The sequence below is a fragment of the Periplaneta americana genome, chromosome 3 (assembly GCF_040183065.1).
Source record: "Periplaneta americana isolate PAMFEO1 chromosome 3, P.americana_PAMFEO1_priV1, whole genome shotgun sequence".
Lineage (NCBI taxonomy): Eukaryota > Metazoa > Arthropoda > Insecta > Blattodea > Blattidae > Periplaneta > Periplaneta americana.
In genome coordinates, this window is record NC_091119.1 from 123853526 (window position 1) to 123863174 (window position 9649).

The following is a 9649-nucleotide window of genomic DNA, read 5'->3' on the forward strand; positions in this document are numbered from 1 at the left end:
AGCTGTCGAACATGTTAGTAAAGCAATTCACAATGCCGCTATCTTTCCTGAATTTGAGATCGGTGAATCTTCACACACGCAACAGAGTGACTCCACTTCTCTATCCATGATCCACATTTTTGTAGTTCAGTTCAAATCTATGAACTATTGGGATCGAATAGTAATGGTCCTAAGTCTTACCAAGCGGAAATAACACAGAGCTAACAGTTAATTAACAGTGTATGGTAATTATGTAGTAATAATCGGCCAGGCCTCCATATTCCCGCAATAGAGGTCCAGGGCACCTTCGTTATCATATGTATTTTCTTTTATTAAATTTCGTTTGTATATGATTAACTTGTCATCCAGTATCCACTTTACACCCTGGATCTCTGTTGTAGTAAGATGATGGCCTGGCCGATATGACCTGTCGATGGTTTGTTTCTACACAATTATTAAAATATATGTGTATACTTGGTAATGTATCTATCCTGCATCTCTATTACGGGAAGATGGCCTGGCTGATGATTACTACTTAATTACCCAAAATTTAAAACTAACCATTATCAACACTCGTTTTTAGGTTGATTTTTTTTTTTTGTTATGATCGTCGTCGTAGGTGTGTGCTCGTTAATTGATTAGCAACGGCTATATAACTACTGATAATGGATAAATGCTTAATAAAGAAAATTGTCCCCACTGAAAGTGCAGTGAACGGGAATACAATGATAAATTGGGTTATATTAATGACAGTGAAATTAATGGCTCATCGTCGGGTGGCGATCAAAACCTTGTAATTCCAAAACTGAAAATTTTACAAGAGAAAGATATAATATTACTGATACGATATCATGTTCACGTGCTCTATTTTATGTACATGTCTTAAATGTCTGTTTAAATTCGACTGTTTACTAAATATGGTACTGCAATGTTTGCATACCACAGGCATTATTACAGAAGTTTGAAAACTAATCCATCAATCTCGAATGAAAGTAAAAGAAATCCAGTTCACAATTACTGCGGTAAATAAAACATTTTTATGCTTACAACGGGGCTCAGCGTCACACCGGAAGCGGAATTTCTTCACCAATAGCGCATGCGCAATAAAGGGAGCCGAGGGTGACTTTTATCGTCTCGTATGTTCAATTCAAGATAATCGGTCCCACACCCGTGATCAAATTTGATCATCATCAACTCGCTTGTTTAACTTTGATCGAGATTGATACTCCGCAAATTGGCGTTGAAGATGGTCAAGTGCCGACTTAACCATGGCCAAATTTTAATCGAGAATGGTGCACACGGGCACAGGCCTCATTTTCAGAAGTTGTGGAACTACTACGCATAGCTATCACCATACCAATGACAACTTCCGAACCAGAACGTTGCTTTTCGTGTTTGAAGAGAGTAAAGTCCAGTAGCGGCTGGTGGTCAAAATAATGAGTGTGCTACAATCTCTATATCGGCCTACTGTAGAAGCCTACACTTATGTATTTATCTTAATTTGGAGTCTCGTCTAGTGATGAAATATGAAGTCCATACGACGTTCTTTCGTACTGCAGAACTTGTCATCTGGTGTTAAACCCCTCCATCTTGGACATCATACTCTTTTCTATTGACAGTATTGCAAGAGCAGTGAGACGATCCTGGGACATAGTGTTCCTTAAAAACGTTTTTACGCGTTCCAAGGAAGAAAAACATATTTCTGGCTCAGCAGTGGTCATTGGTGTTGTAACCAAAATATTTAACAACTTCGATACTTCACAGAATGGATCCTGTAAATTGTTGGATACTATGTATTGTGACAATTGAACAGCCATTTATATTTCGGAAGTCAGGTCTTCCGTATAGAAATCCAACTTGTATCTGGAACACTTTTTTGTTCAGTATAGTATAGCTGTTGACAGCAACTTCAACTGGTAGATGGCAGCAGCAGTCGGACACTTGAATTACCAAATACATTGTACATAGTTCCGAATTCTTCCACAAACAAGCATTCTTTCGTTACGCTTTACTTTTGCAATCTCCAAGCTGTGTTGTGCTGAAGCTGACTACAGCACTTTCCCGCGTAAAAATAGCCAATCAGGGCAGTGATTTCAGCTTCGCACATGCGCATTAATTGTCTACATTCTCATGTAGACTTTTAAGTAGCACATTGTACCCCCTGAGGCACCAAAGAGCTAAGACTGAAGAACTAAACACTCTATAACGCGTCATGAACATAACCACAGGAAATTGTCAAATGGCAGATCAGATACTATGGTGGTATTGCAAATACATTATTTGAGCAAAAATTATCATTGTGCTGTAGCACTGTAGCACATAAGGGCGGGCCGCCCCTGGTAAAGTCCTATCTCAGAAATACGATGAGAGAAAAGAGACTGACCGCATTAATGTCCTCTGAAAGAAGAATGCATAAATTATTGAGAAAACCAAAAATGTTGTCTAGTTCAATGTATACGGATGCTCTTCCTTCTAGTTCTGCCACAATTCTATCTACTATTATTAGATATGTATTAACTTTCATATAGTATTTTCCGTCAAATTCTACTTCGCTATGATTTCCATCTTTTTTTTTCTCCATTTTTTTTTCCTTTCTTCTCCTTCGTTTATCTAACTGACAACCCTCTGTTTGAGAAAACTTTATTCCCCCTTTTTTTCTTCATAAAATTCAAACCGGTCCTTAAGTCCAATGACAATTATGAAGAGAGTTATACAAACGTACTACGTCACTCAGGGTAGTTTTTACATTCTGTAATACTTCGTGTGTATGTTCGAAACGTTAAAAAATGTCTGTCCAAAATACTGTTAATATCCCTGTTTCTAGTCTTTGAAGGTATTTACACAACCCAACTGCTCGAGCTCTAACTTCTGGTTTCTCGTTACAATTTTGAGCGATATCCTCTAAAGCATGGATACAGAACTGGTGAGAGAGGGGTGGAAAGCATGGGGAAAGCGTTGATTTCCCGTCCACAGTCCACCGGCGTTCAATGACGTCACTGTGACCGTACGCAATCACATAACAAAGACACTAAATACAAATCCACTCCCCTACCAAGTCATTGGGCCATATGAATAAAACTGAAGGATTTCCTTCGAAGCAAGAGGTTGAAGTATAAGGTTGTGCTCCGAAGCAAGAGGTTGAAGTATAAGCATATGCTTCAAATTGTAAGAATAACCTCTACCTTATCCTTCGACCTTATGCTTCTAAGACAGAAGCATGTGCTCATGAATGTTGTTGTGTCGTTTCATGTTGCAGTACTGTGTATTTGTCGGCGCTCTTTGTCAGCTGAGTGCGGGTATTCGGTTTCATAAAGAAATTAGATAAGTAGCAATGGTAGGCCTCCCAATGACATAGCAAGTTTCCTTCTGATGCTAATAAACCACACTCATTTCAATCACAATCCCTCGCCGTGGCGTCGTGGTCTAAGGCATCTTACCTAGGACTCGCGTTACCAAATGCACGCTGGTTCGAGTCCTCGTGAGGGAAGAAATTTTCTCATGAAATTTCGGCCAGTATATGAGACCGGTACCCACCCAGCATCGTGATGCACTTGGGGAGCTACGGTAGGTAGCGAAAATCCGGTTTCGCAAACCAGCTATAACGGCTGGGGGGATCATCGTGCTAACCACACGATACCTCCATTCTGGTTGGATGATCGTCCACCTCTACTTCGGCATGTGAACGTGAGGCCAGCGGCCGGCTTGTCGGTCTTGGCCCTTCAGGGCTGTAAAGCCATGGATTTACTTTTACTTTACATTTCAATCACAACTAAATAAGGATTCCACGTGGTTAAAACTGCATCTTCCGATTCATACAGCGGTAGCTTTGTGCCCCTTGAAAGTACAATTATAGTTTTAGCTACACATCCTGGAACATTAGAAAAAAGTGACAAGTTCCAGAAGTGAAAAGGAAAAAAATGAGGTAGCATTTCAGAAAATGATAAAAATTTTTTAAGAAAATTCGGCATACTAATAAATTCCTCTTAACATGCGTCTTTGAAGTGCCCATAATAGCATTATTAAATATTATAATTAGCCTAAGCCTACTATAAGAAATACTGATAGTTAATTTAAGTTTCTACGTTAATCTGTGTGCATCAATAAAATACGAGTAGTAGAATTATACCAATGCAGTGACGTGAATGTATTTGAAGTCCTTCCAGTGGCAGGTTCCTCTTGCTCGTCAGTATTTTAATCTTCATTTAAATCCTATATATTGTCTGTAAAGTCATAATTATGATCATATAGATACTTCGCTAGCTTACATTGTGAAAAACAAAGCAACAAACAATATGACTGTTGGGATGTTTGGGGCAGCAATTGTACAGAATGTAGAATGAGAAACCTACTTCTTAGTTAGCCAAAGGAACGTTCTATGATAAATAACTATCTCTTTATTTAAAAATCCGATTTCGATATGATACCATGAGCCATGAACACATCACGAACATATTCTACAGTCAAGAACGGACCCTGGCCAACTAACTGCAACACTAGTCAAGCATTCTTTTGCTTTGCATGGAGCTTGCTACATACTCATAATTTTATCACCATACCACCATGCTGTGTATGTTTAGCAATAGGCACGAGTGCAGTCTAATACACTGATTACACTCGGAAAATTTAATTTCTATAACTATTCAAGTTTTGCAACAGTTATATCTTGTAATGATGATGACAACTTGAGCCATTTGTTCGCTTTTTCCGTTATATTTAAATACATGAATAACAGTTTTACTCATAGTGGTCCGATGTATACCCATCTCTTCTGCAATACCTGATTGGAATCTCCGATCGACCATGAACCGCAAAAAAAAAAAAAAAAAAAAAAAAAAAAAAAAAAAAAAAAAAAAAAAATCTTCATCTTTATTTCCAAGGATGGCTGGCTGGATGGCTGGATGGCTGACTGGCTTTACGAGAGCTGGACCCGAGACAGATTCGTACACTTGAGCACGCTTTGGTCCATTGTGCGCCCTGTATATGATGATTGTCCAAATCCGACAGGTGGCCTGAGTGGCACTCATGAATCTGACACTGACAGGTTGGCCATTCTGTCTCAGCCCCAGATACAGCCAGGTCCCGTTTCGCGACTATAAATCCCAGCGGCCGGAGCTCCAAGCCCTTCCTATATCAGCATCGGAAACCCGTACTGCTCCCAAGAATTCACTCTAACCTATTTTTACTATTGCAGATATAGATGAAATGGAATGATAGAGGGAAACGGGAGTATCCCGAGAAAACTCTTTGCAACATCTAATTTGTCTACCACAAATTCCAACACGACCTGGCCGAGGATCGAATCCGGGCCTCCGGGATTGTAGACAGCATACTAGCACTTGGGCCCCTCCTCTTATCTCCTGTGTTTCTTCCAGAAAATGAGATGTAATCCGTTGGATATTTTCTTCATTGAGTGAATATAAACTGTTATACTGCTCCCTAACAGTACAGCAACGTAATTTGTAGTATTTTTCACGACGTAATGCGACTGGTAATTCAACGAGATCAGTAAACCACAGAGATGAGTCTGCTACTGACCAGACTTCACTTTTTAGAAGGATATGCTTCTGAATCGAAGGATATGCTTCACTTTATTCATACATTTTTTCTAATTCTGAAGCAAAAGGTTGCGCTCCAAGCAAATGCTTCTTCCTGTGAAGCAAGTGCTCTTTTCCTATTGCGTCATCAAGAGCAGAAGGTTTTGCTCTGCATTTTATTATTAAAATCTGAAGCACATCCTTCAAAATAGTAGAGTAAAAGGATACGCTCAACTTTATTCTTACGGCCCATTAACGCGGAGGTGGAAGGAAGGAATGAGTGAGGTATTCCGATGAGTGACAAAACGCCACAATTGGCGCCCAGTTATGGAAGCCTACTCTGAAGTGTTATAGTACGTCCAATAATATTGTTTGACAAAGCCCTACAGGCATCCTACCAAACAGCGCGTGGTTGATAACTTTTTTAAGCAGCTTTCGTTACTGTCGCTCTTCTTCATCTCATCTTGAAGTGAAGTAGAACCACTGAAGAATGTGTATACTTCTTGCACAGACACGAAAAATGTTGTAGCTGAAGACAACAAATAGCTGCCGCTGTACCTATAAGATTTAACGAATGTGCTGAACATGGCACAAAAATAGCTCATGGATTGTGAGAACGATTTCTAGTTTGTAATCCTGAATAATATCCTTCCATATTTGACGCATTGTCGTATGACTGTCCTCTCATATCTTTAATAGGAATGTTAAGGATGACAAACTATTCAAAACTTTGTTTTCTAATTCGCCTGCTGTATGTCCTGAAAGTCTGACAAATTTTATAAATCTATCTATTGGAATTCCATCTTCACGGACATAATCTAACTATAAGCGTAAGCTGATCAGAATTTTTGATATCGGGAGTTGAATCTGCAGTAATCGAGTAATACATTGATGCCTTAATTTCCTGCACTATTACATTTAACATTTCTTCATACATTAAGTCAATGAATTCATTACAAATTGTCTTAGATAAGTGATTTGTTTTTCCACTTCCTGGGCTCCGTGTATGTTGGTATGATTTTTCAAGAAGTCGTCATATTCAGTTGTAAGTTCTAGAAGTCCCATAAAGTTTCCATTTTCATTTGAACTGAATATTTCATTTCCTCCCCACCTCGAAATGGTAAACCACGAATACCAAGAAACTTAATTACGCTTACAATTCGACGCAAAACTTGTTTCCAGTAATTACATTCTTGTAAATACTGTTGATGGAACGCAGAATCTATTTTACCTAATATATTCTCTCTCATAACAAATTTCTATGTACATTCGCGATGTTCATTGCTGCGTTCATGTTCATTTAATCTAATTGTGTTCTTCCAGTCATTAAATCCCTGTGTGAATTAATGTTCACCGCGGTGAAATAGTTTACAAGGAACACAAAAATAACTGCCTTTATTTTGTGAATATAGTATCCACTCCCGTATACTCCCCATTCGGTAGTGTAGTGATCTCGCTTGATCAGCGTAAACGTGTTTCGAGTTTGAAAAATTTAGTAGGGCCTATGTTGATATCACTCTGTACTGGCACATTTTGTATTATGTAGTCAATGTCATCTGAAGTTAAGCAGGCACAGGTAAATTTATTTTGAATTTCACATCAGTACCGGTTTTTAGAATGTGTGAGTTTATCAAGGTCAAGGTTCTGATAAATTTATTTTGAATTTCACATCAGTACCGGCTTTAGAATGTGGGTTTATCATGGTCACTAATATATATATATATATATATATATATATATATATATATATATATATAATTTTTTTTCCAGAGTTCATGAGGTCGGCGTCGGTTACGTCAACTTCATCAAGGCGAGAGGTCTCAATTTGTTCCAATTTTGGGGCTTTAATTTGGGAATCTGTTTGGAGTGAAGTTGAGGGTGTTGCAGAATCATAAACCAGGATATGTGTCTCCGAAACACTGAGGTGAAGAACTTGTTCAATTTTGGAACTTTCTGAAAAACTTCCGAAAACTTTTTTTTCTTCCACTTTTTTTAGTTTCCGTTTGTATGACCTACTTGCACTATGCATCGACTGCATTTTTTCACATGCCCACTGTTATTGTATTGTATTCCTATAAATACGACTTCTCAGCCTTCACTTCAATATCACAGTTAATGAATAAAATTAATAATTAACAGGGTTAACACTCACTTATTCACTTTGCTAACTGAAAATGACAATACATAACGACACGTCGACACAAGACAAGAATGCCAACTGAAACAACGAACAGAATATAATTTCGGTATAACGTACAGTATATATCATTTCAAATTTCAAACAAATAAACGTATTTCACTGGCTTCATATTTATATTATTATTGTCGCGTTGCTGCCTGCAGCTGCAGCTTTTTAAACATAGTTTCCGTTTCACCATAGTTTTCTTTTCTATGCTGCAATTGTTGCGTCTGTTTTAGCAATAGGTTAAACTTATACTGCAGAAACTCATAAAGCAATATCCAATTGTAGAAACGCCTAATGATTAATGAAATACAGTATTAACCTGTACGTAGAAAATTATGATGGAAAATTAATTTTAATTTATTATTAATTATGTTTGAATAAAAGAACTCTCTTCGACATAAATGAGAACTAGAATAGCTTCGAAGCGGCCTCTCTTTCATGTGTGGCCCTAGGCTATAGCCTGGGTTAGCCTAGTGGTAAATCCCTCCATGACACTAATAATAATAATAATAATAATAATAATAATAATAATAATAATAATAATAATAATATTATTATTATTATTATTATTATTATTATTATTATTATTATTATTATTATAATCCGTGGCGCCACAGCCCTTGAAGGGCCCAGACAGACCATCCGCTGGTGGGCTCACGTTCACATTCCGATAATTATGCACTATACTGTAACATGAAAAAACATGTTTTACTCAAGTTACAAGTTTAGAGGTAAAGATTGTTTACTGTAGTTAGGGCCTACTTTCATTCTATATCTTATGGTATAATAAATAGTTTTGCAACGTGTAGAGACTTAAAAGAACTTACTTACTTACTTACTTATGGCTTTTAAGGAACCCGGAGGTTCATTGCCGCCCTCACATAAGCCCGCCATCGGTCCCTATCCTGTGCAAAATTAATCCAGTCTATCATCATATCCCACCTCCCTCAATCCATTTTAATATTATCCTCCCATCTACGTCTCGGCCTCCCCAAAGATCTTATTCCCTCCGACCTCCCAACTAACACTCTATATGCATTTCTGGATTCGCCCATACGTGCTACATGTCCTGCCCATCTCAAACGTCTGGATTTAATGTTCCTAATTATGTCATTGTATTAATGTATGCAGTTCTGCGTTGTGTAACTTTCTCCATTCTCCTGTAACTTCATCCCTTTTAGGTCCAAATATTTTCCTAAGAACGACTTAAAAGAAAAATTTAATAAAATCATCCGAATCATATTCATTCATTTTATAGGCAGTCTTGCAGGTCGCATTTACATTTCTTTCAGTATATTGCTGGAACTCTTGTCGTACGAAGTGACATCAAAACGTTTTTCCTTGCATTTTTAAATGTCCGGATTGTGCCTATGCAGTGTAAATATTACCATGGCAACTAAAACTTATCATGCAAAGCCTGCATGGTATAGTAAAAAAAACAACAAGGTACAATAAAAATGTAAGGAAAAAGTGTTTGATGCCACTGTACTAGTGACAGACTACAGCACAGTTGTATTAGACTGTATCATCACTGTGCATTTGTTGGTTTATTTATTGTAAGCTATTATAGCAAGCTTTCAATTTATTGCATTCTTACATTTACGACATATTTTAGCAAAATTAAATTATAAATTAATTTTTATGCGTAACTTCCCACCCTGGCCGTTCTTAAAATAAAAAACTGTTTCGCGGAATATTTGAATCACCCGCACAGATGATAATCATTCCAATAGAGGGCAGACATAATGCAACTTTGTTTTCCATGTATATATTGACAGTTTTACCTGAGTGCAGAAATAAACCATTTTTTGTTTTCTTAAATGTAATTTTTTCCCATAATTCGGTGATAATAAAATATGACATTTATGTAATGTATATTCTCACAAATAAATGATATCTAGCCAGATTAAGTATGATTTTGCACTCATCCAACAGAGGGCAGGATAAATCT